General features: G+C 45.3%; 1 protein-coding gene and 1 pseudogene across 2 annotated transcripts in view; both read right to left on the bottom strand.

Annotated features, from left to right (window-relative positions):
- The window catches only part of Ano2 (anoctamin 2), a 325589-nt gene that overhangs the window by 285881 nt on the left and 17744 nt on the right, over positions 1-21964 (bottom strand). The window lies entirely within an intron of this gene.
- LOC127677215 (60S ribosomal protein L23a-like) lies at positions 11168-15793 on the bottom strand (annotated as a pseudogene).

The following is a 21964-nucleotide window of genomic DNA, read 5'->3' as shown; positions in this document are numbered from 1 at the left end:
CGGTGGGGGCAGAGCAAAAGACGCAGCAAAGGAGACGGCGGCTCGCCCACACCCCCAAACAAAGCTGGCCTTGTTTGCCTGACTCAAAGTCCACAGCAGAGAAAGCAGAGGAATCTTGACCAAAATGCAGCCACAAGGCCTAGGTTAGACCTCTACAGTCCACAGAGCCACACCATCAGGAGAGAGACACTGGGCAGGAGGAGACAGACAGCAATAGGGGTAAGAGAACGGGAGACGAAAGAAAGTTGCCCCATGGACGGCGACGGCTGCTTGCTGAGCTGCACATGAGCCCCCTTGTCACTGTGGAGTATTAACTGCCAACCATGTACCCTGCTGGATATCTCAAATGCCACTAAACACCTATTTTGTGTCATCTAGAATTTCATCAGTGGCTCCAGTTTCTCTCTGCCAGTTTGCTAGCCTTCCTAGGATGCTGAGGACAGGTCACTTGAACACCTGGGCCTCAGGGGCAGAGCTCCTACCCCCAGTCCATTGAAACCAAAGTTTACCAGGGTAGAAGAACTTGGCCTGCTCTGGTCCAGAAGCACACCTGACGATGCTGTGGCCTCTGCAGTTTCTCACACATTTGCCACAATGCTGTATGAACCATAGGGATTCCCTCGTTGTCTGTTTAATCTGAATCCTGAGTGCTCTCCTGCTCAGTCATTTGTGCCCTCAAACACGTATGTAGACTTTTGCATGGAGTTGTGTGTGATGTCTGCTTACTTCTCCAGGCTTCTAGATATTCTTCAGACTTAGAGAGTAGGTTCCACGGAGAGAGTGTGGAAGGAATGGGAGGCAGAAAACTCAGGTACTGGGGTCCCTGTTCCTCCCCTGGGTCACAAACACCGTAAGGCTGACTCTCCTTTGCTCTCTGTTCTCTGCTGAGGGAAATATGTAGTTTGTTCTGCCACAAATACCAGCCTCAGTGCGCTGTTTGCCTTAATATCAATGTTAAGGGGGATCAGTTATCATGGGCTGGATCCATCAGACTCTGGATCAAAATAGACCTTTTTCTTAATAAACTAAGTACCTTGGGTATTTAATTAGAGTACTGAAACCTGACATGGTTAAACACATTGCTTTCCTAGATCTTGGATTTTTTTATGATAAATTGAGACTCTTGGCTCTTGTATGGTCATTAGCACCTATAATCTCAGTACTTAGAAGGCAGAGGGAAGAGGATTACTGTAAGCTGGAGTCCAACCTGGATAACATAGTAAGTTACAGGCAAGCCAGGGCTAAATTGTGAAACAGCATCTCAAAAACAAAAATCAAATCCAAAACAAAATAAAGATAAGGAGCTTGGGTGAGATGGCCAATCTCACCCATCACTTCCACTCTGATACATATAAGCAGTGTTTTTATTTATAATTAATTCTTATTATGCCTAATTATGACTGGCATAACACCTGCCCTATGGCAATATATTAAAAATCCTCATTTTGTAAATAAACCAGTGTACTCAATGGAGATGTGTAAGCTAGGGCTCCATCTCGGGTACCATGAGGAAACAAGAAATAAATGAGGGAAGGAAGGAGGAGAAATGCAGGGATAGGAGCATAGGAAAGGAAGGAAGGAGGGAAGGAAGGAAGGAAGGAAGGAAGGAAGGAAGGAAAGAAGGAAGGAAGGAAGGAAGGAAGGAAGGAAGGAAGGAAGGAAGGAAGGAAGGAAGGAAGGAAGGAAGGGAGGAAGGAAGGAAGGGAGGGAGGAAGGAAGAAAGGAAGGAAGGGAGAGAAAGAAAGAAACAACAAAACAAAGAAAAAAAAAAACAGGACACAGGAAAGTTTAAAATGTGCCCCAAGGCAGCATGGGTAGTGCAGAGCAGTCATGGGACCCAGGGACCACCCATCTGAAAACCCAGCTTCAGATCACAGAGCACAGTAAGCAAAGGGAAGGGCATCTCTGCAGCTAAGGTACAACACAATACTACTAACGCTCAACACCAGTTGGTTGCAGCACGCCACAAGGACCCTGCAAAATTCATGAGAGGAGAGGGTGAGACTCTGAGCTTCTGTGCAGAGTGCAGGGGCAGCTCAGTTTCAGAGGTGTGATCCTCTCCCAGGAACTTGACTGGTCTCACACACAGGCTGCTGCTAAGGTGGAGCCTGCCCTTTACCCCTTCACTAGTACTTCTTACTGCACTCCAAAGAGCCCCTGATGAAGAGCAGTGCCTGGCCAAAGGAAGTCCGAAGGCAGTGCCAGACCGCTAGAGTCCACAAGAGCCTCCCAGCCTCCCTCCCTCCGTCCCTACCTACCTACCTACCTACCTTCCTTCCTTTTTTGAATAATTTTTATACAATATATTCTGATCATAGATTCTCCTCCCTCCCTTCCTCCAAGATCCTCTCCATATCCCACCCATCCAACCCCAAGCCTTCTTTCTCCTTGTCCCTAGAAAACCAAACTGGCCAATTTAAAGGAGGAGGACAACGACAACGGGGAGGAGGAGAAGGAGGAGGGGGAGGAGGAGGAGGAGGAGGAGGAGGAGGAGGAGGAGGAAGACAGCGACAAAGCAATGAGACAAAATTTGATACATACAAGAAAAAGCAATGAAACACATATATACTCAGAGATGCACACATGCAAAAAACAAAAAAAAACAGAAAATCAGAAACCATAACAAATAAGCAAGAGACAAGATAACAAATGCCCAAACAAAGCATTATGAGGCAAAGCATCTCCAAAAATACCATTGCATTTGTTTTATGTTGATCATCCAGATATGGAGCCTCCCTTAAGTGTAGCTTGCCTATCTGGTGAAGCTTCCTCAGAGGAAACTATGGCTTCTTGGTTAGGGATGGGGGGTTTTGGACAGCCATGCTCTCTACACCTTTCAGAGGTGATAAGCCCACGATGGTATCTCAGCTACCAGGAAAAGAAGGAATGTAATGTCCAGGCAAAGGTGCCCAACCTGCTGTGCTCTGTACAGTCTGCAGCGGAAGGAAACCACGGTCAGAAGGCTCTTCTCTCCATCACATGCCCCGCTGCTGCATGCTGGGCCTTCAGATGGTTCCAGATCATGTGATTGGAAAACAAAGCACACAAACGTGAAAGAAAACCAGCAGACGGATCCACAAACCCACAAATTCTTCCACAGTGCATTGAGGAAGGATGGACCCAGACCCAGGCAAGCTACTAAGAGTATCCAGCTACTCAGAGGACCCAGGAGATCCTAAGGCACACACGTTATTTCCCATTTGCCAGCCAGCAATCTGCTCCTGATTTGCTACAGCCTGATCCTACCAGGAAGCACCACATTCTTGTGCTACTATTTCATCTCCCTCTGGCCCAGCCTGCTCTGGCCTTGTGTCAGATTAATATTCCTATCCCATGGAAGGCAGACAAAATTCCCTTCGGTGCGGTTGACCTCTCCAGTTGCCCCCAGCTGCCTGGAAGCTGACAGAGCCAGTGGCAGCCACCACCCCTTCCCCACCCTTGGGTCCGGAAGTGTAAACATTCAGGGTGGCCTGACTCATACAGAAAGTTATTAGGGAAGGAGTGAGCTTTTACAAGGTGTCAGAGATTTCGCTAGCTCACAGGACCAGAGCTGGTGTCCAGGATTTTTTAGAACAACCAGCTTTCCACCATAGTAAAGACATGGCCCAGGTTATGTCTGATGCTCCCAGCTTCCTAAATGATGAACGAGGCTGGACAAAGAGAAGAGTTTGTAAGAATTCAAGCCAATGATAATAGTAGCCGATATCTAGTGAGCAATTTACTGTGTGTTAGACATGGCGCTAGGAATGTTTAATGCTTTATCTCTCATGCATTTAACTCCTCAGTGAACTCAACAAGGATAAACTATCCTCCCTCCCCTTTGACAGAAAATGTTAAGAAAATGGTTTGGTGACTTGCCCAGAGTGACACTGGAACTCAGAGTCTAAACCTTTAAACACTGAGCAGCACCTGTCACCATGTCCTGAGTTTTACAGATGGCCCCTCAGTACTGTACCATCTTTCTGGCCCATGATGGGGACCATTTTGAGGACTGAATATGGCTAAAGTGAAGACCATGAAGGTGGCATATTCACGCCTCTAACTGGACTGCATCACCTAACTGCACCCCTATCTACTGGGGGAAGTCAAACATTAGTCTACCCAGGCTAGCCCCAGTTAAAGCCAAAGCCCACCCTCTAGGAGCTGAGGTCATGAGAAAACTGTTCCAGGGGAACAAAAAAAGAGTCTAGCAGAGTCTTTGGTGCCTTCACTGTTGGAAAAGAGGCCCTGGAAAGTCTCTGTTGGGCCCTGCCCAGCACGCACAACTCTCCCAACCAAGTTTAGAAGCACAGAAGAAAAGCAGGCCTCCAAGCAGATACGTGTACACCCATGTGAAGAGCAACATTACCAGAACAACCAAAATGTGGAGGGCCAGGATGGATGAGTAGATAAACAAAGTGTGGGACACGCAGAAAAATGTGTGCAGATTTATTCATCCCCAGAAATGAAGGGAATCCTGCCATGTGCAATGACACCAATCTACCCGGAGGACATTGTGCTAAGTGAAAGAACCAGTCATGGAAGGACAGACAGTGGAAGACATGCTCTCATGACAGTCAAACTCACAAAAGCAAAGGCTACCATTGTGTGACCAGGGTTGAAGAGTGGGGGCACAGGAAGTGGGGCTGACTACATGCGACGCTTCAGTTCTGTCGGGTGAGTTAGATTCAGTGGTCCACTGTACAGCACGTGCCCACAATTAAGGCAGCATCGCACATTGGTATGTAAGAGCAATGAGTCTCATGTTAAGTGATCTCACACAAAACCAAGAGTTAAAGGAGGTGTCTGACATGTCTGCACCACTGATATCCTTATGTCCACAGTCACCCAATCATACACATTAAAGTTCTCCTTTTCTCTGCAGACCGACACACTACAAATAAAGTTGTTTCTCAAAAAGGAAATTTCAGCAGGAGAGAGAGCTGTTTGAAGACAGAAATGGAGGCAGCTAGTGGGGGAGGGGGTTGTGGCAGAACAAGGGGATGAAGAAGAGAAGGTTATGACAATGCCATCATGAAACCCCCATCCCTTTATGTGCACATTAGAAATAAATGGAAAATAAGATAAAAATTCAGACACATCGTGTAATACAGATGATCTTTGAAGACCTAAGACATTGTGCTAAGTGAAATAAAAGGATATGAAAGAAAGAACAAATGTGATCTGTAAGGTCCCCAGAGAGGTGAAATTCATGACAAGATAAAAAAAAAAAAAAAAAAAAAAAAGAGTAGTTTCGAGGGAAGGACAGGACAGGGTAAGGACCGAAGGGAGACAGGGTTTCAGAAGAAAGGGTGGTGTCCTGCCACCGTGGCTAAGATAGTAAGTAACTCAGTGCAATGCATATTTAACCACAAATCCAACCTTTCATCTCACAGTCCTTGCATGTTTTGAGACAAGGTCTTGCTATGCCTCCCATAAATGCTGAGGATGCAGCCTGCGCCACCACACCTGGCTTAGCCATGGTCATAAGAGGTGTTTATAATAAACACTGTGTGCATTGGATATAAAGACAGCTAAAAGATATGCTTGCATCTTTTAAAAATATAATAAGCAGAAAAGCAGAAATCAATAAAATTCACAGTTTGTAGACTGGCCTGAAACCCCAGTAAAATGGGATGACAGATTTTCTGTAACACGGGTGAGTGAAAGTTAAATCTTCCAGCAATAAATTATTTAAAGAAGTAACCCTGCCTGACCTGGTAGCACCCTCAGTAAAAAATGTATGATTAGCGATCACTCACAGAGAAGCCAGAGACCAACTGGAGGAGCCATAGCCTCTTCCACAGAGCCAGTGTCCAGAGCTGCCTGCTTCCCTGACCCCAAGGCAGGCCTAGCCAACAACAGAAACCATAGCATCATGACTGCAATGTTACCAAGAAGCCAGAGAAGTCACGCTCATAGAAAGCAGATACTGGAACCTATGATGAGTCCAATGAATAATGTTGGACATCACTTAAAAGGTTTCGGAGGGCTAGACCTCAACCCAGAAATCATGTTAACATGGCCATCCTCTGAGCATGTGTCACAGGCAAAGCCAAGCTGTCTGATGCAGGAAGCTGTGTGGTGTGTGCTCATGGTACCCATCAGTCCCTCCTCCTTAGGCAATCTCTCTCCCCTGTACCTCACCCTCCCTGCTTCTCAATTTCATAAGCTGCTTCAGCTCTGTGGGGAGACGAATTTGAAATCTGCTCTCCGATCTCTCCACCCTGCGATGTACCTCTCTACATCTTCGACCATCCTGTGAATGAACTCACCATTTCAGGCACTGGCATGTTTCATGGGAGAAGAAGAGATATTGAACTGGTTCGGTGACAAAAGCAATCACATTCTAGAGAGAGACTTGCTCAAACATGGTCATGGGATAGAGTGCCCAAAAAAGGAGTCAAGATGGCCAGACAAGACTGGAACTCCAACTGTAAGGCAACAATTAACCCAGAAACGACAGCCTGGTTTCCAGGTAGAAGGGATAGGAAACCTTAGAAGTCACAGTGTTTGGCTGAGAACACTGTCTCAGAGCAAGTTATTAACATCTCTCTCTATCTCTGTGTGTCTCTGTCTCTGTCTCATACATTACATCCTGCCGTTTCCCCTCAGTCCATGCCTCCCTGTGACCTCCCATCCTGCTTCCCTTCTCCCCAGATTCACTTGCCCTCTGTTTCCCTTTAAAAACAAAAAACAAAAAACAAACAAACAAACAAAAAAACCTCATGCCTCTTGGGGATATCTAACAAGGCACAACAAGGTACAATGAAACTAGGCACCAACCCTCCTTCTTATCAGGGCTGGGCAAGCGAAGCAACCTTGTAGAAGGAAAAGGGTCTCAAGCTTAGGTAAAAGCGTCAGAGACAACACCCACTGCCCTGCTGGGAGTCCCACAAGAACACCAAACTACAGAACCATAAGGTATATGCAGAGGACCCAGGTCAGACCCATGCAGGGTCCCTGTTTGTCACTTCGGTCTCCATGAGTCCCTGTGAGCCCTGCAAGCCCTGCTTAGTTGATTCTGAGGGTCCTATTCTGGTGTCCTCAGCGGCTCCAGCTCCTACAATCCTTCCTCCCCCTCTTCTGTGGAGTTCTCCTGGCTCCGCCTAGTGTTTGGCTAGATGAAGCTTCTGTGATACCAATTTCTTTCTACAGTTTGTTTTAATGAAGCATCCAACTGAGGCTCTTGACCTCCTCCTGGTGGTTGGGAGGACTCATGACAGCTACACTAATAGTGTGAGCCCTTTAGGCTAAAATTTCCGAAAGCAAACACAATCAGGCAATGTGTCTATGGACAAGCAAGGACAGGTGCACAAGTGGAAAAAAAAGACTCATCAGGGCTTCTGTAGTTTATGACCTCTGGGGTTTAAAATTCCACATTTTTTTTTCTTTTCCAGACTCCGCATCTTGGGAATAGCAATCACACCCAGAAGTGATAATTCCCACCAGCTTTAACTCCTTGGCAGCGTGGAAAGTTTCCCCTGGGGACCTAGGGAAGGCAATGGCCAGGCCTCCTGGGACTCAGAGCTCATTCCTCCACTGTGACTGCCGCTGAGATGCCGGTAGTCTAGTGCATTCATCCCATCATGCCCTGCCTTCTGCGCTCTCATCGCTGTCAAGGTGAACAGAGCGACAGGGTTCTTCTTTGGCCCAACAGCTTTTTCTTATTAACCAAAATTAACCTTAAGGTTTCCAAAGCACGTGGCAGGTTAAGACTACCTCCGTGTGGTGCCAGAAGTGAGAAGCGTTGAGATAACGGGAAAAGGAAGACTATCCTAAAGAATGAAAGATCAGGCGCTCATCAGAAACCATGAGGAGAGTGACAACCAAGTTGGAAAGTAGATAAAAAAGACAGTGGCGTCCCAGAAAAGAGGAAGCAGCACAAGGCTCCACTATCGCTTCCTGGTTGAGGAGGGGAATCTATCCTATCCAAAAGGGAAATAAGCTGGTGAGGGGAGACTGGAAATAACACCTGGAGGGAAAACCAACAGCATCACAGACTCAAATCCAGCTAGAAGCGTTGGTGAGCCTGGAACTCCCTTGTGTGAGCAGCCAACAACAGAGCAGAGGTCAGCATGGCCTCATTCCAAGTCTCAGAAGACTGACCAGACACTGTCTTGAGAGAGAACATATTGCTCAAGTCTAAGCTAACCTGGAGGCCAGAGAACAACCACAACCCATGGCACCTGGATCAGTTTCCATAGTGCAGGAAATAGTGGTGGAAGGAAGCTGTGGAGAGGGAGAGGCCAAAGGTGGACACACTAAGAGGCTGAGATGGAAGGTTTGGTTGGGCCAGTGAAGGACGAAGCCCAACTCTCTCTGAGGACAATGTTGGAGTCTAATAGACCAGAGTCTAAGGGCAGGGTGTGGCCAAGCCTCCGAAGCCATTTGACTGCCATGAGGTTCTCTGCTAGAGAGACTGGGGATTCTGGAGTTCTGGCAGGGTCTTTAACATCGACAGCTGCATCCTCAGGCTGAGTGTTTACTGCTACGTGGGTTTGAAAACAGACACTGGTCCACCTGTGCAGACCAAAGGGCTGTGTTCACTTTTCCCAATCACAAAACACTTGGGAAAGACCACTTGGTTAGAACATTAGGCATCCCAGTCTATACAAACTGGTAAGTCCCAGATTTGTGGAAGAACTTGCCCAGCCCACAGACCACAAGGTCAGATGCAACCAGCAGACTCTTCTGGTACGTAAAAAAGGAAGTTTCTACGAGAACGTGTCTCTAGTGGACACGTCACTCTTGACTCATCCAGGTTAAGCACCAGCCTAACAGGTAGACATGTCAAGACACTCCACTATCAGGAGACCCAGCCTAAACCAACAGACCCCATACTTAGAAGAACTGGCCAGAAGAAAAGCTAGGGGTTCATCTGTTTGGTGCTCCTTGGTTTCTTCCTCTTAGTAGACCTTCAGTAGCAGTTTGACTTTATTTTATTTTTTATCAAACTTTATTATTTTTATTCCTCCTTTTAAATTTGTCTAATTTTATTTATGGATTTTGAGCTATCATTGTTTTACATTTCATTCTTTTTTCTCTCCTTTTGTAATGTTATTCCCTATTTCCCTTTTCCTTTCTCATATTTGACATAGCCTCACATTTCCTTTTCCTGTCCCTTGCTTTTTTCTTTAGTTTGGCTCATTCATTTGATATTGGGGGAGAGAGAGAGAGAGAGAGAGAGAGAGAGAGAGAGAGAGAGAGAGAGAGAGAGATTCTCTTTGTAGCTCTGACTGTCCTGGAACTCAGTCTGTACACCAGGCTGGCCTCGAACTCAGAGATCCCAATGTCTCTGCCTCCTGAGTGCTGGGTTAACCTCAGCACCATGATATTTTAAGTTTTACCCTAAATACTTTTTAATATTTCTAACATGCTCTCTGTGACTTCGCTGTTTTCTGTCCCATGGTCTTTGTGGTGCATTGGTTAACTCAGGTTGGCTTCCACACTTTTCCACATCTTCTTCAGGTTGGAGCTGTCACCTCTACGGCAGTGTATTCTCTCTTCTTTTGAGATTAGTGGAGACTGACTCCCCAAGAATGTCTTGCTCAGTAAAATCAGCAGGTACCCAGATCACAACACAAAAATGAGAGGTGTGAGAAGCCGAGGCAGTGCGGGTCTCTATAAGTCACACTTCTCAGCTACTAAATCGAGATATAGAAGTGGTTGGGACACTGTATGGAGAACTCAAAATCCATAAAAACGATAGGTGACTTCAAGAGGAGACAAGATGAATGAAGAAATGAATTCAGAGTATGGATGAGAGATACAGCCATGTCAAAAAAGGTAATAGCACAGACGAAAAACATGGCAAGGAGATTAATATTAGGAGCAGGGGATCAAGGCAGAAATTTTATAAGTGAAAAAATCTGATTTTAAAATAATAGAAATCATCATTAATAGATTAAGTCAAATAAAATAAAGATTCGGAGATGAAAGATAAGGTGGCAGTCACAGCACACTCAAGCACAAAAATTAAAATATAAGTAAATAATATCAATAAAAACAAATCAGATGTAGGATGTGGCTCAGTTAGTGAAGTGTTTGTCTAGCAAATATGAAATCCTGGGTTTAAGCCTCTGCAGAAAGCTGGGTGGCATGACCTTATCTGAAACCCCAGCACTCAGAAAGCCAAAGGAGGCAGAGCAAGACCGGTTGAGGCCACTCTCAGCTGTGAATTTAAGGTCGGCTGAGCGCTATAAGACTGTACCTCAAAACCAGTTTTTAATTGAAAATCATCACCACAAGTTCTAAGAACTAGGATTAAAAGAGTAATGGAATAAAAACTAAAACCACAAGAAATTGATTCAATAAAATGATAGTTTTTTTTTAAAAAAAAAAAAAAAGCCCAAATTTTGAAAGCTGGAGTGGATATCCAGACACAAGAGGCATTTAAGGACATACATAGCCTCACATAGACATGACTGGAGAAGACCCTCTATATAAAACATCACACTCACATACCAAAAGTGAAGACCTGGAGGTCAGGGAGGACCAGAGCAAAACAAAGTCTAAGGAAGTGGTGGAACCACAGTTCCCATAAATAAAGCATCAGCTGTGACTGTCTGCAAAGATCAAGCCAGTCAACATTCCAGCCCAGACAGGACAGGGCCTCACAACCCTACGCGTCTCTGAGGAGCTTTAGCAATGGATTGACTTTTGAGGTAGGGACATTCTCCAGGTGGGTTGACCACATTCCCAAGGGGAGACCATATCCAGAGTCAGTACATGCAAAGAGACAATAGAGATCAAAGCCAAAAAGAGTAAAGTGAACATTGTAAGAGCAACAAAGGCTGTAGAACAAACAGTGGCTTCTTGTAAACAGTGAACAAGGCTGACAGAGAAGACGCTAATTAACAAGGAGAGATATAAAAGAAGGACACTATCCGAGACGCTCGTTAAAACCACAGCATCACCAAGGACTGCTTTGAGAACCCGCATTCCAAAAAGCTACAAAGTCTAGAAGAAAGTGAGAAAATATCCAGATGTGCATGACACAACAAACTGAATCTAAAGTATGCAGAAAGCTTAGTATAGCAGTAAGTAAAGAGACTAATAGAATAATAAAGTTTTCCCAACCAAAGAAGTCTAGGACTAGGCAGTCTCTCTGCTTAGTATGACCAGATATTGGTTTTTTATGGTGAAAAAAAAAGTATATATGTAGACTTAGCCATCTGGACTCAGTTTAGATGACCCCAGTCTTGCTGGCAACATCTAGAGCATCATCATCAGGAGCCAAACGAACACTCGCCTTCTCCTCTCAGTCAGGCCTTCTCAGCACACTGACTTTGGCCACGTCGATGTCACAGAGTTTCTTCATGGCCTGTTGGGGCTTGTTGGCCTTGACATCCACAGTGAACACAAGGATGGTGTTGTCCTCTCTCTTCTTCATGGCTGACTCGGGGGTCAGTGGGAATCTGATGATAGCATAGTGGTCAAGCTTGTTTCTCCTGGGCGCACTCTTTCGAGGATATTTTGGGCTGCCTCTGGAGCTGCAGGGTCGTGGACCACCAGAAGGTGGGTGGCATGTGGATCTTCTTTTTGTGGCTGTGGATGCCTTTCAGCATTGCCTGCTTAGCTTTCAAGGCCTTAGCTTCAGCTTCAGCTTCAGCTTTGGGAGGGGCAGGAGCTTCCTTTTTCCGCTTTTGGCGCCATCTTGGTACAAAGCTGACCAAAAATTTTAAAAGCTAATGCCAACGATCCTGAGACTATTATGTAAAATGGAAGTGAGGGAATGGCTACAGATTCATTATATGAAGCTATTATTTCTTTGTTATCAAAATCAGATAAAGATACAACCAAAAAAAATAAAGACTACTAACAAACAGACACAAAAATCCACAGCAGATTATTTGTAAAGTTAATTCAACCAATCATTTAAAAGATCACATAACCATGATGTATGGACAATTTAATTACTACTTTCATTCCAAGGATGAGAGGATGGTTCAACACATTCAAATCAAAAAATAAAAAGACTCAGTTCAGAAATCATATGATCATCTCAATAGATGCAGAAAGGGCCTTTGGCGAAGCTCAGTATCCCTTCATCATAAAAGCCCTGAAGAAACTAGAAATAGAAGAAGCACAACCTCACTGTAACAAATGTTATATATGACAAATTTATGTTCAATATTATACAAATGTGGGGGAGGGGGGAAGAAGAAAGTATTTCCTCTAAAGTGAGTAATTAGGTAAAATATCGACTTTATCCATTTTTATTGACACAGTGATTGAAGACTTAGCCACAACAATAAGGGACAGGAAAGAAATAAAAGAACTAGTAAAGGAAAAGGCACATTACCCCTGTCTCATCTATGGCCATGACACTCTGAAGGCACTCAGTGTTGCCATAGTATGCCTCTTTGCAGATGATATGACCTTGTACTTACGGAATTCTAAAGATTACATCAGAAAATTCTTAGATAAGATTAGCACTTCAATGATGTAACAGAATACAATATAAATGTTGAAAATTTCATAGCATTTCTATGCACAAATAACTAACTTCCTAAGAAAGAAATCAGAGGGAAACCATTCACGATATCTTTTAAACACACACACAGCCTAGAGATAATCCTAACCAAGGAAATAGGGGTTAGAGGCTTTTCCTATGACACTTCAAAACACTGGGAAGATACTGAAGATGACAGCAGAGACACCAGACGACAGAAGCACCTTTACACCATGGACTGGCAGAATCAACCCTGAAAATGGTGCATCACAGAAAGCAATGTTCAGACTCGGTGCAATCCCCATCAAAGTTTGCAGTGAGGTTCTTCACAGAGGTAGACAAACAGAATTTTGAAATTCATATGCGTATCCTTCCCCCAGCCTTGAGCAGGCTAATCAGACCTTGTTTGCTGCAGTTGCCTAGCCCACCTGGGGTTGCCCGACCAGGTGGAAGTCTCCTGTTCACCACATCCACAGTATTCCTGCAAAACCAAAACTGTCTGCTGAAGCTTGTTTTGAAACAAGAACCCAGATGAACCTAAGGATGGGTCTTTACCTATATAAACACAGAACTGATAATTAAACTTTGATCAGAGAACTTTGTCTTGGCTCCAATATGTCTCTCGTCCGCCTGGCCTATCAAACCCCAGCCTTCCTTCCAGGTACCAGGTTCTCTGTAGCCGCAGGCAGCTACACATATGTAAGTACAAAAGACCCTGAATAAGCAAAGCAACTGGAAGCCAGAAGAGCAATTCTGGATGAATCAGAGTATCTGGTTTCAAAATATACCACAGGGTCATCATAACAAACAGCATGGCACTGGCACAAAGCCAAACAAGAAGACCCAGAAGGCAAACCATACAGTAACAGCCGCCTGAGATTTACAAAGAAGACCGCACAGCTTGGAGAAGAGAGGCTCTTCAACAAATGAAGCTGGGGAAAGCACGTGGATGTGGACCCCATCTCTCCCTCTGTGCAAAAAAATCAATTTGAGTTTATCAAACACTTCAAACCTAAGAAATTGAGCCTGCCAGGCAAAATCCTTCAACACAAAGGGACAGGTTTATTTTTTCAGAAAGGACTCCAGTAGTTCCGAAAATAATAGCTACAAGTGACAAACAGGACTGGATGAAATTTCAAAGCTCTAGCACATCAAAGGAAGCATTTGGCAGAGGGAAGAGGCAGGATGGGAGAAAATCTTTGCCAACTATATATCTGACAAGGGGTTAATATCTAGAATGTGTTTAACTCAGAAAGTTAAACACTGAAGGAAAATCATCCAGCCAGTAACAAAGCAAATGAATTGAACAGACAGTTCTCAAAGGAAGAAATGTGTAAGTAATGAATAAACTTACACAAAAAGTTCAACACCCTTATCGATAGGGGGAAATGCAAATGAAACTATTCTAAGATTCCAACTCTCCCCTGTCAGATGGGTGACAAGATGGGTGACAAGAAAGGCCGGTGCAGAGGCAAGGCGAAGGGAACCCTTCTTAACTACTGAGAGGGATGCAAGTGTGTGTGGTCAGTCAAGAACTCACTATGGACGTTTCTCAAAAAACCAAGTTAGACTACATATGGCCTATACCACTTCTGACTATGTAGCCATGTAAACCTAAGCCAGCACACCATGGAGGCACTTCTACCTGACACGTCCACTGCTGTATTCACAAAGAGCCAAGATGGGAAACTAGCCTAGCGGACCATCAGCAAATGAACAGAGGAAGGCAGCGTAGTGTGTAGACACAGCAAAGCTTTGTCTTTACCTCAGCCAAAAAGAGAAACGTGATCACGTCATCTGAAGAGAAATGGGTGAAAGTAAAGAGAAGGGGTTGAATCAAGCCAGAGCCAGGACAGGTGCCACGTGTCTTCTGTCATAGATGGAATCTAGATAGAAAAATCATATACATATATGTAGAAGGAGAAAGTAGAGGCAAAACTCTGTGGCCGGGGGAATGCTGTCTACAGGGACAGCGGGGAAGCAGGAGAGGGTGGTGCTAGGAGAAAAGGACAAACATTGATCGCTCTCCCTCATTCCTGACTCTAGATTTAAATGCCTGTGTGCCATAAAAACCTAGGGGGTATTGAGTGCAGTGGAGGAAGCCATCAGCCCATCAGTGGGAGGTGAGCGGTCGGTCGGGGAGTGTATAATGGGGAGAATGTGAGAAAAATACAATGACTGATGTCAGGTCCCAAAGAAATCTGGACCAAGTCTCACTCAGCACCTGTGGCTCATCCCAACACTTCCCTCCTGGGCCCCCTACCTAAACCTCCCTCTCCCGGGGCTGTGTATCCCTTCCCCCAGCCTCTGCTCCCCTGCATAACACAGACACTTTGGTCACTTTAAATTTTGCAAGTCTTACTTTTAAAGATGGTTCTTAAATGCTGTCACCTCCCTAATAGCCCACCATCTACCATAGATATTGAAAAAGGATTGGGGATGGGGGGGAGTGGACCTGTTTCAAAAGTTTCTTTGAAGCAACTCCCATCTGTGTTGTCTGGAAATCAGCAGTTCGGTTCACAGGTCAGCAGTGGCAGCTCAATCCACTCACACATATTTCTCAGATACACCTGCAGTCCAGTTTGATAGAGTTGGGTTAGCCACAGTGGGTGACATGACCTAGCAGAGACAGCCAGGCCTCAGCCAGGCTCAAGTAGGTAAGAGGGACCTAGAGGGACACTATGAGTTCTTGGCTGTGCCTCTCTCAGTGAGGCAAAGATCAGCAATGGTTCGAGACGTACAAGGGTTACACAGCTACTGCACCAGCCAGCCAAGCTCTGTCTCCGTCCCTCCATGGAGTCGTATTTATACCCTCCAAACATCACGTGTGCTCCACGTGCCTTGCCCCAGCGCGGGCCTTGCCTCAGCATGTGCATCCGATCAGCCTGAGTCCACAGAGTCCTGACAAATGCAGCTCAACTACACAATGTAAGGCGGACCGATACATCACTGTGGTTAACAAAGACTCCTTCGTCACTCGTCCTTTCACGTGCTTGCTTTAGCACAACATCCTCTCTCCTGTGTCTGCTTTACGTTCCCTCCTGAGTTTGCCTTTGTCTTTCACGTGTTTGCCCCAGCAAAACACCTTCCAAAACTTCCCAAAGAACCCTTAAGTTTTCACCTCATGTCCTCTCTCTCTCTCTCTCTCTCTCTCTCTCTCTCTCTCTCTCTCTCTCTCTCTCGGCCTCTTGGCTTCTGCTTCCTCTCCCTTCTCTCTTGCTCTCTTTGCTTCTCTTTTCTCTCACAGAACGGTTCAGTCCGCTGGTCAAGTTTGGTCTGGACCCTCCTAGATGCCTGTAGCTATTTTCTCCCTCTTATCTACAACACACCTTCTCAACTATACCTTGGAGCCGCCATGCCCTCATTTTTCATGCAATCAACATGTAGGTAAATGTCATAGTGAAATCCATTGCTTTAAATGCTAACTTTAAAACAATAATAAAAGTTAAGAATCAAATATAGTTGTTGTTAGTATTATGGTCATAACCTGGGATTAAACACTCAAACAGTTACCAGGTAGCCCGTTATGTTTTTCTTTAAACTATTGTTCTTAAAACAGAGTTCTCTATGGGTAAAAGCCTCAGCCATAGTTCTTGCTGGCCATATTATCTTGGGTGCACTCCACAGTATGTTTTGTCCCATCTCCTCAACTGCTGAGCATAAGCATTTCTGCCCAGGGTCTTTCGTGCTCAGCTTATTAAAGAACAGACCAGCGAGCACTTAATGTTCTTAAAAGGAAGAAATTTGGCTTATATTCCACCCTGGATGGAGAGTTTTTCCCCTTTCTCAAAAAGAGTAAGTAGATGGTGAGGCTCAAGATGTGTTTCTGAGACAAGTATCAACTCTCAGGGATCTTGAAGGTTCTAGAAAGATCATGGACAAAAAAAGATTTCAAAGTGTCCCTGCAGACTCGGTAGTTATGCCCCCAATCTGCTTGTGTACAGACCTGACACCCACCCAAAGCATACTTATGTTCCGTAAGAACTGAATCATGTAATATTCCACTGCCCAGGTCCTAATGTAGCCACTTGATACCACCTGCAGGGCAGGTCCAAAAGGCAAAAGGCTTTGAAAATGAGGCTAATATTCAAACATATCCCAAAGCCTCTAGTCAAAGCCTGCAGATGGAAGTCTCATGCAGTGGTGTGGTAGAGGCAGGAGGGTCAGGAGTTCAAGGTCATCCTCATCTATATGTCAAGTTCAAGATACTGAGGGCTACAAGAGACCTTACATCAGAGGGGGAAATAAACTTACAGATCAAACAAAACCAGATCATTTTCCTGCTGACACATTTACAGGACATAAATAAGACCTCTAATTCATAAAATAATACTGAAAATGTCCAGGGTGTAATATAAAATTAACCAAACATTCAGAGAACCAGCGAGTGTCTTAAAGGGAAGGGAACCATTAGACACCAATGCTAAAATGACAAAGATGTCACTTTAAAAGACAAACTCTTAAAGTCCACAGTCCGAAACTCAGTAGAGGCACAAAAATGAATCAAATGGAAGTTTCATAACTTAAAAGTAAAATGACTCAAAGAAATAAAATAACTCCAAGATAGCTGTGACATGGCTCAGCAGGAAAAGACATTTGCTACAAGCCTGGGACCCACAGGGTGGGAGGAGAGGACCAACTCCTGCAAGCTGTCCTCTGACTTCTACACCTTGCCTTAGCACACTCACATTTATACACAGACACACAAATGCACACATGCATGTACACACATGCACACACATGTACACAGTCACACACCCATGTATTCACATGTATATACATGCATGTACACACATACACACATGCACGTGTGCGTGTATACACATGTACACAGTCACACACCCATGTACTCACATGCACACACATGCATGTACACACATACACACATGTGCACGTACACACATACATACACATGTGTACAGTCACACACCCATGTACTCACATGTACACACACATGCATGTATGCTTACACACACATATGCACACAGTCCCACATGCGTATGCTCACATTCACTCAGATATATACACGTACACAGTCACATACGCGTATACTCACATACACACGTATAAACACACAAATAAGTGTAACTTTAAAATAGCAAAACAGCTTTTTAAAAAAATAAAGCTGTTAGGTAGACTCATTAACATAATGGGAACACCAGGATGGGAAGGAAGGGCCTGCACACTCCCAGAAATGACCTAATGTGAACTGCAAAGAACAGGATAGACTAAGAGCAGCAAACAGAGCTGCAGGCGGCTGCGGGATCTCAAACACCAGTGGCTCCCAGGCTGCAGAAAAATGGGTACAGCACAGAAAATTAAGCTTGAAGATTAAATAACTACAAGTTTCCAGATTTTAAAGTTTACATAACCCTACAAACTCTAGATCAGTGGTTCTCAACCTTCCTAATGCTACAAGCCTTTAATACAGCTCCTCATGTTGTGGTGATGCCCCCACCACCACCATAAATTATTTCATGGCTACTTCATAACTGTAATTTTGCTAGTTATAAATTGTAAGGTAAATATCTGCTATGCGAGCTATTTGCTATGCGACCCCCAGAGGGGTCACAACCCACAGGTTGAGAATTGCTGCTCTAGTGGGTCAGCAAATCTCCGGCAGTTTAAGCCTGGAAAAGTCCACACCCAGACACATTACAATGAAACTACTGAAAACTGAAGATGAAGGGGGAAAAGCTAGAAATTAGTTAAAACTAAGAATGATCTCTTTAAAAGAATGGCTCTTTGAATAGCTCCGTGCTTCTTATTGGAAGCCTCAGAAGTGTGGAGCAGGTAAAACTGCTAAAAGAAACGTGACGGAGTGCCAAGATAAGTACCCAGCCCTAACAGGAGTCTCTGTCACTCCCTCAGAGGTCCAGAGAGCGTCACGGAAGAGGGGCCATAAAGAGTGGAAGAGCCGGAAGGTGGGGAGAGCTCTGGGAAAGGCCACGCCCTGGGCATGACACGCTGTGCACTCCTGGACTCACCAATGCCGTGCTTTCCTGCACGTGAGTGTGTGCTTGTGCCTCCCTAAGACAATAGGACAGTTAATAGTAGCCAGGGAGGGAGACTCACTTCCTCCAGTCATGCTCCAGTAGACCGCCCCCCACACCCACGCTCATGCAGGCCAACCTAATTAAAACCAGGGGCCACAAGGGAAATAAAAGAAGGAAGACAGAGATGCAGGAAGTGAAGTAGCTGGGAAGACCTGGGCAGTGGGATTGGAGGGACGGTGAGGGAGGGAAATGGGTGAACATGATCGCAAAACATTCGGCACCTGTGCGGCACTGTCAGAAAATAAATAAGAGGACTACTCAAGAAAACTGGACTGCCCGCTCCAAATTCTATCCTGAAAAAATTGTGTGTGTGTGTGTGTATGTGTGTGTGTGTGTCTATGTGTGTGTATGTGTATATGTGTATGTATGTATGTATGTGTATATGTGTATGTGTGTGAATGTGTGTATGTGTGTGTATGTGTGTGTATATATGTATGTGTATGTGTGTGTATGTGAGCGTATATATGTGTGTGTATGTGTGTGTATGTGTGTGAATGTGTGTATGTGTGTATACATGTATGTGTATGTGTGTATATGTGACTGTATGTATGTGTGTATGTGTGTGTATGTATGTGTATGTGTGTATATGTGTGTATGTGTGTGTATGTATGTGTGTATGTGTGTGTGTATGTGTGTATATGTATGTGTATGTATGTATGTATATGTGTGTATGTGAGTGTATGAATGTGTGTATATGTATGTGTGTGTATATGTGTGTGTTTATGTATACATATCATGTAGGAATGAAGGTAAAATAGACTCCTTGGGTTAAGTAGGAGAATATTCACAGCTGGTAGAAGAGCCACTGCTCTGAAGGACCACTGGAGAACATTCTTCACCGAAGGAGTTGTACCAACAGGACAGAGCGTCAGGGTAAAGGACAACCCGGAAATGGGGAAGACCGGAGTAAATGGGAACCACATAGCTCCTCCCCTGACTTCTTTAAAGTCTGTGATGGTTGACAGCAAACGCTGTATGACGCTTTTGGTCTTGGGTTATGTCGCTACAGTGCATGAGGCAGCTACAGGAAGTGCCAGGGCAAATTGCTGATAGAGGGCCAAGTCCGTGCTGGTCTAAGTGGTGGTGTGTTTATTCTGAGGGGACTATGGGACGTCTGTCTTTCAGGATCCCTAGGACACCTACTTATAAAGCCAGACCCTCGGATGTGGGGACATGCTCCTAAATAAGTTCCCATTGTGATCCTGCTCTGTGTTGGGAGACAGTGTGCCACAGAGTGTGGAATAGAAGGCCCGATTCCCAGTCTCCTCTGACTGTTTCCCATCTTTAAGAGACACAGTGGGTAACCTGAATCTAGAAAGAGTAGAAAATGATTCTGAAGCAACGTGGGAGATCACAAGACCTAAGCAATGATTGAGGAGGTGGCCCTGATCCTTAAGTTCAGCTTGGCAGGCAGCTCTCTGGTACCCTGTCCCTTCTGCTGGACTGGTAACCAAGACTACAGCAGACATTTACACCTCTGCATTCTCAATTGCAAATGTTCCTCATGAGGGGACCTCAAAGGACCAAATGACAAACTTATTGTTATGACTTAAATAATACCCCTGGCACTAAAAAGCTTTGCGTGGTCTTTAACAAAACTCAATGAGACATCCATGGAGTCCACATGGGGTTCTATTGTATGTTGTATGTTTCTTTTTAGAACACTGGTGATAGGCACATTTGGGTCAGATGCATACAACCCTAAGAATTCATATTTGGGCCAGACATGGTGACACACACCATTAATCCAAGCACTCGGGAGGCAGAAGCAGGCAGATCTCTGGGTTCTAGGCCATCCCAGGATACTGTGAGCCCCTGTCTCCAAGGAACAATTATTTTTGTAATAATAAAAACACACAAATCAAAGTCACTATTTGACTATGGTCATTCTTTTTTAAAAGGAAAAGCAGGATGGTAGTAAAGAGTGAGTTACGTCCAGTATCAGAGTCCTTAAAGCTGTGGCTGAGTCCCTACCACAGGGAGACTAAGATGGCAGGCCAGGGCTAGAGATAGGGCCTTGATTTTTGTATAATGGATTCATAATTTAATAAACATTACTATTTCACAGCAGTTCTGTTCAAACACGTCTGGCATGGACTTGGGTGACCCACAGATGTTTGTCCCTCTTTTCTGCCTCTTCCCTGGGGACATGGACAGTCCTTAGAGGAAAGTATCTTCATTTCTGGGAGGATGCAGGCCAGGATGCAGACCTCCCTGGAATCCTACACAAGCGTGCTTGAAGCCATGCAGCCTCTCGGAACTTGCCATCCACGGGACAGCTAAGCCCTCTTCCTTTCATTCACACGGTCCAGTCCAGTGCAGCTCCACGGATGGGGTGTGTGCACTTTCCCAGACCATGGAGGCAGGATGGGAGGGGACCAGCAGCGCAGTGCTAGCGTCTGTGTCTGTTTCGGACTGCAGCTGTGTATTTCCCCAGGTGAATTTTAAAACCAGTCCAAATTCATCAACCTCTTCTGAAGAGCCCTGCACACCAGCAACGTGTGTTGCGCCTCTGTGGGTGAGGAGGATCTGGGGAGGGACAGGAAGCAGGATCCTGTCACTAAGCCAGCCCCTCTGCCGCCTACATTCTGGCTTCCCTGCCTCCCTGCATCCAGACCTGAATTTCATTTTGACCGTTGTGAGTTATGGGTGCTGCAGCAGGCTGGACCACTGCACCCAGGTTGCTTCCTTAACCTGACTCAGAGTAAAAGTGAAGAAAAAATAGAAGCAAAGGGAACCAGAACGCCTTGCAGACTGGGCATCTGCTGCCAAGCTCAGTAGCTCTCATTATTGCCAACCAAGCCTTAGCACCCATCTGGAGGTCAGGAGACAGGAGAAGCGCTTCCATGATCCCAAGCACATTGCAGAACCTCCATGGCCTCCATCTGCCAAGTAAGATGTGGTTTAAAAACTCTCAAAGTCCCCTTCCAACTCTGATTTTCTGAATCATTGGGATTTACAGTGAAATAAAATGGGGGGATCCAAAGTGCACCCTCACTTTTAACAAAAATTTAGGAAGGCTGTTATTCCGTCTCTGCATTTGACGTGTGGCCCCTGCCATCCTAGAAGAGGCTGACAGGTTGGGTTGGCCATGAATCTGGAAAGGAAGAGGCCAACACAGCCCCGCCCCGCCCCCCTCTGGCACTCATTCATTTCATCTGCTGAGTATTCCGTTAGAACTGGTGATGGCGCTCACAAGAAGCCAAGGCCAAGAGGGCAGGAAGGAGTCTGCTTGTTCTCACTCAGGAGAGCCAGAAAACAGCAAACAGCTGGGACAGGCCTCAGTCTAGGTCACTCCCCTGCTGGGAGCATTGGATGGCTTTCTGTGTTCGTCCGTTCCTGGGAGGACTCTGACTTTGGAGGGGTTGGGCCTCTCAGCAGGGTCACTGGCTGTCCCCTTCCTGGCCCCATGTGGTGTCCTGGGAAGCCACATTTCCACTGCTGCATCTGTGGCTGCAGAAGAAACCTGGCG

Source organism: Apodemus sylvaticus, chromosome 2, assembly GCF_947179515.1.
Source record: "Apodemus sylvaticus chromosome 2, mApoSyl1.1, whole genome shotgun sequence".
Classification (NCBI taxonomy): Eukaryota; Metazoa; Chordata; class Mammalia; order Rodentia; family Muridae; genus Apodemus; species Apodemus sylvaticus.
This window is presented reverse-complemented; position numbering and strand designations above follow the sequence as displayed.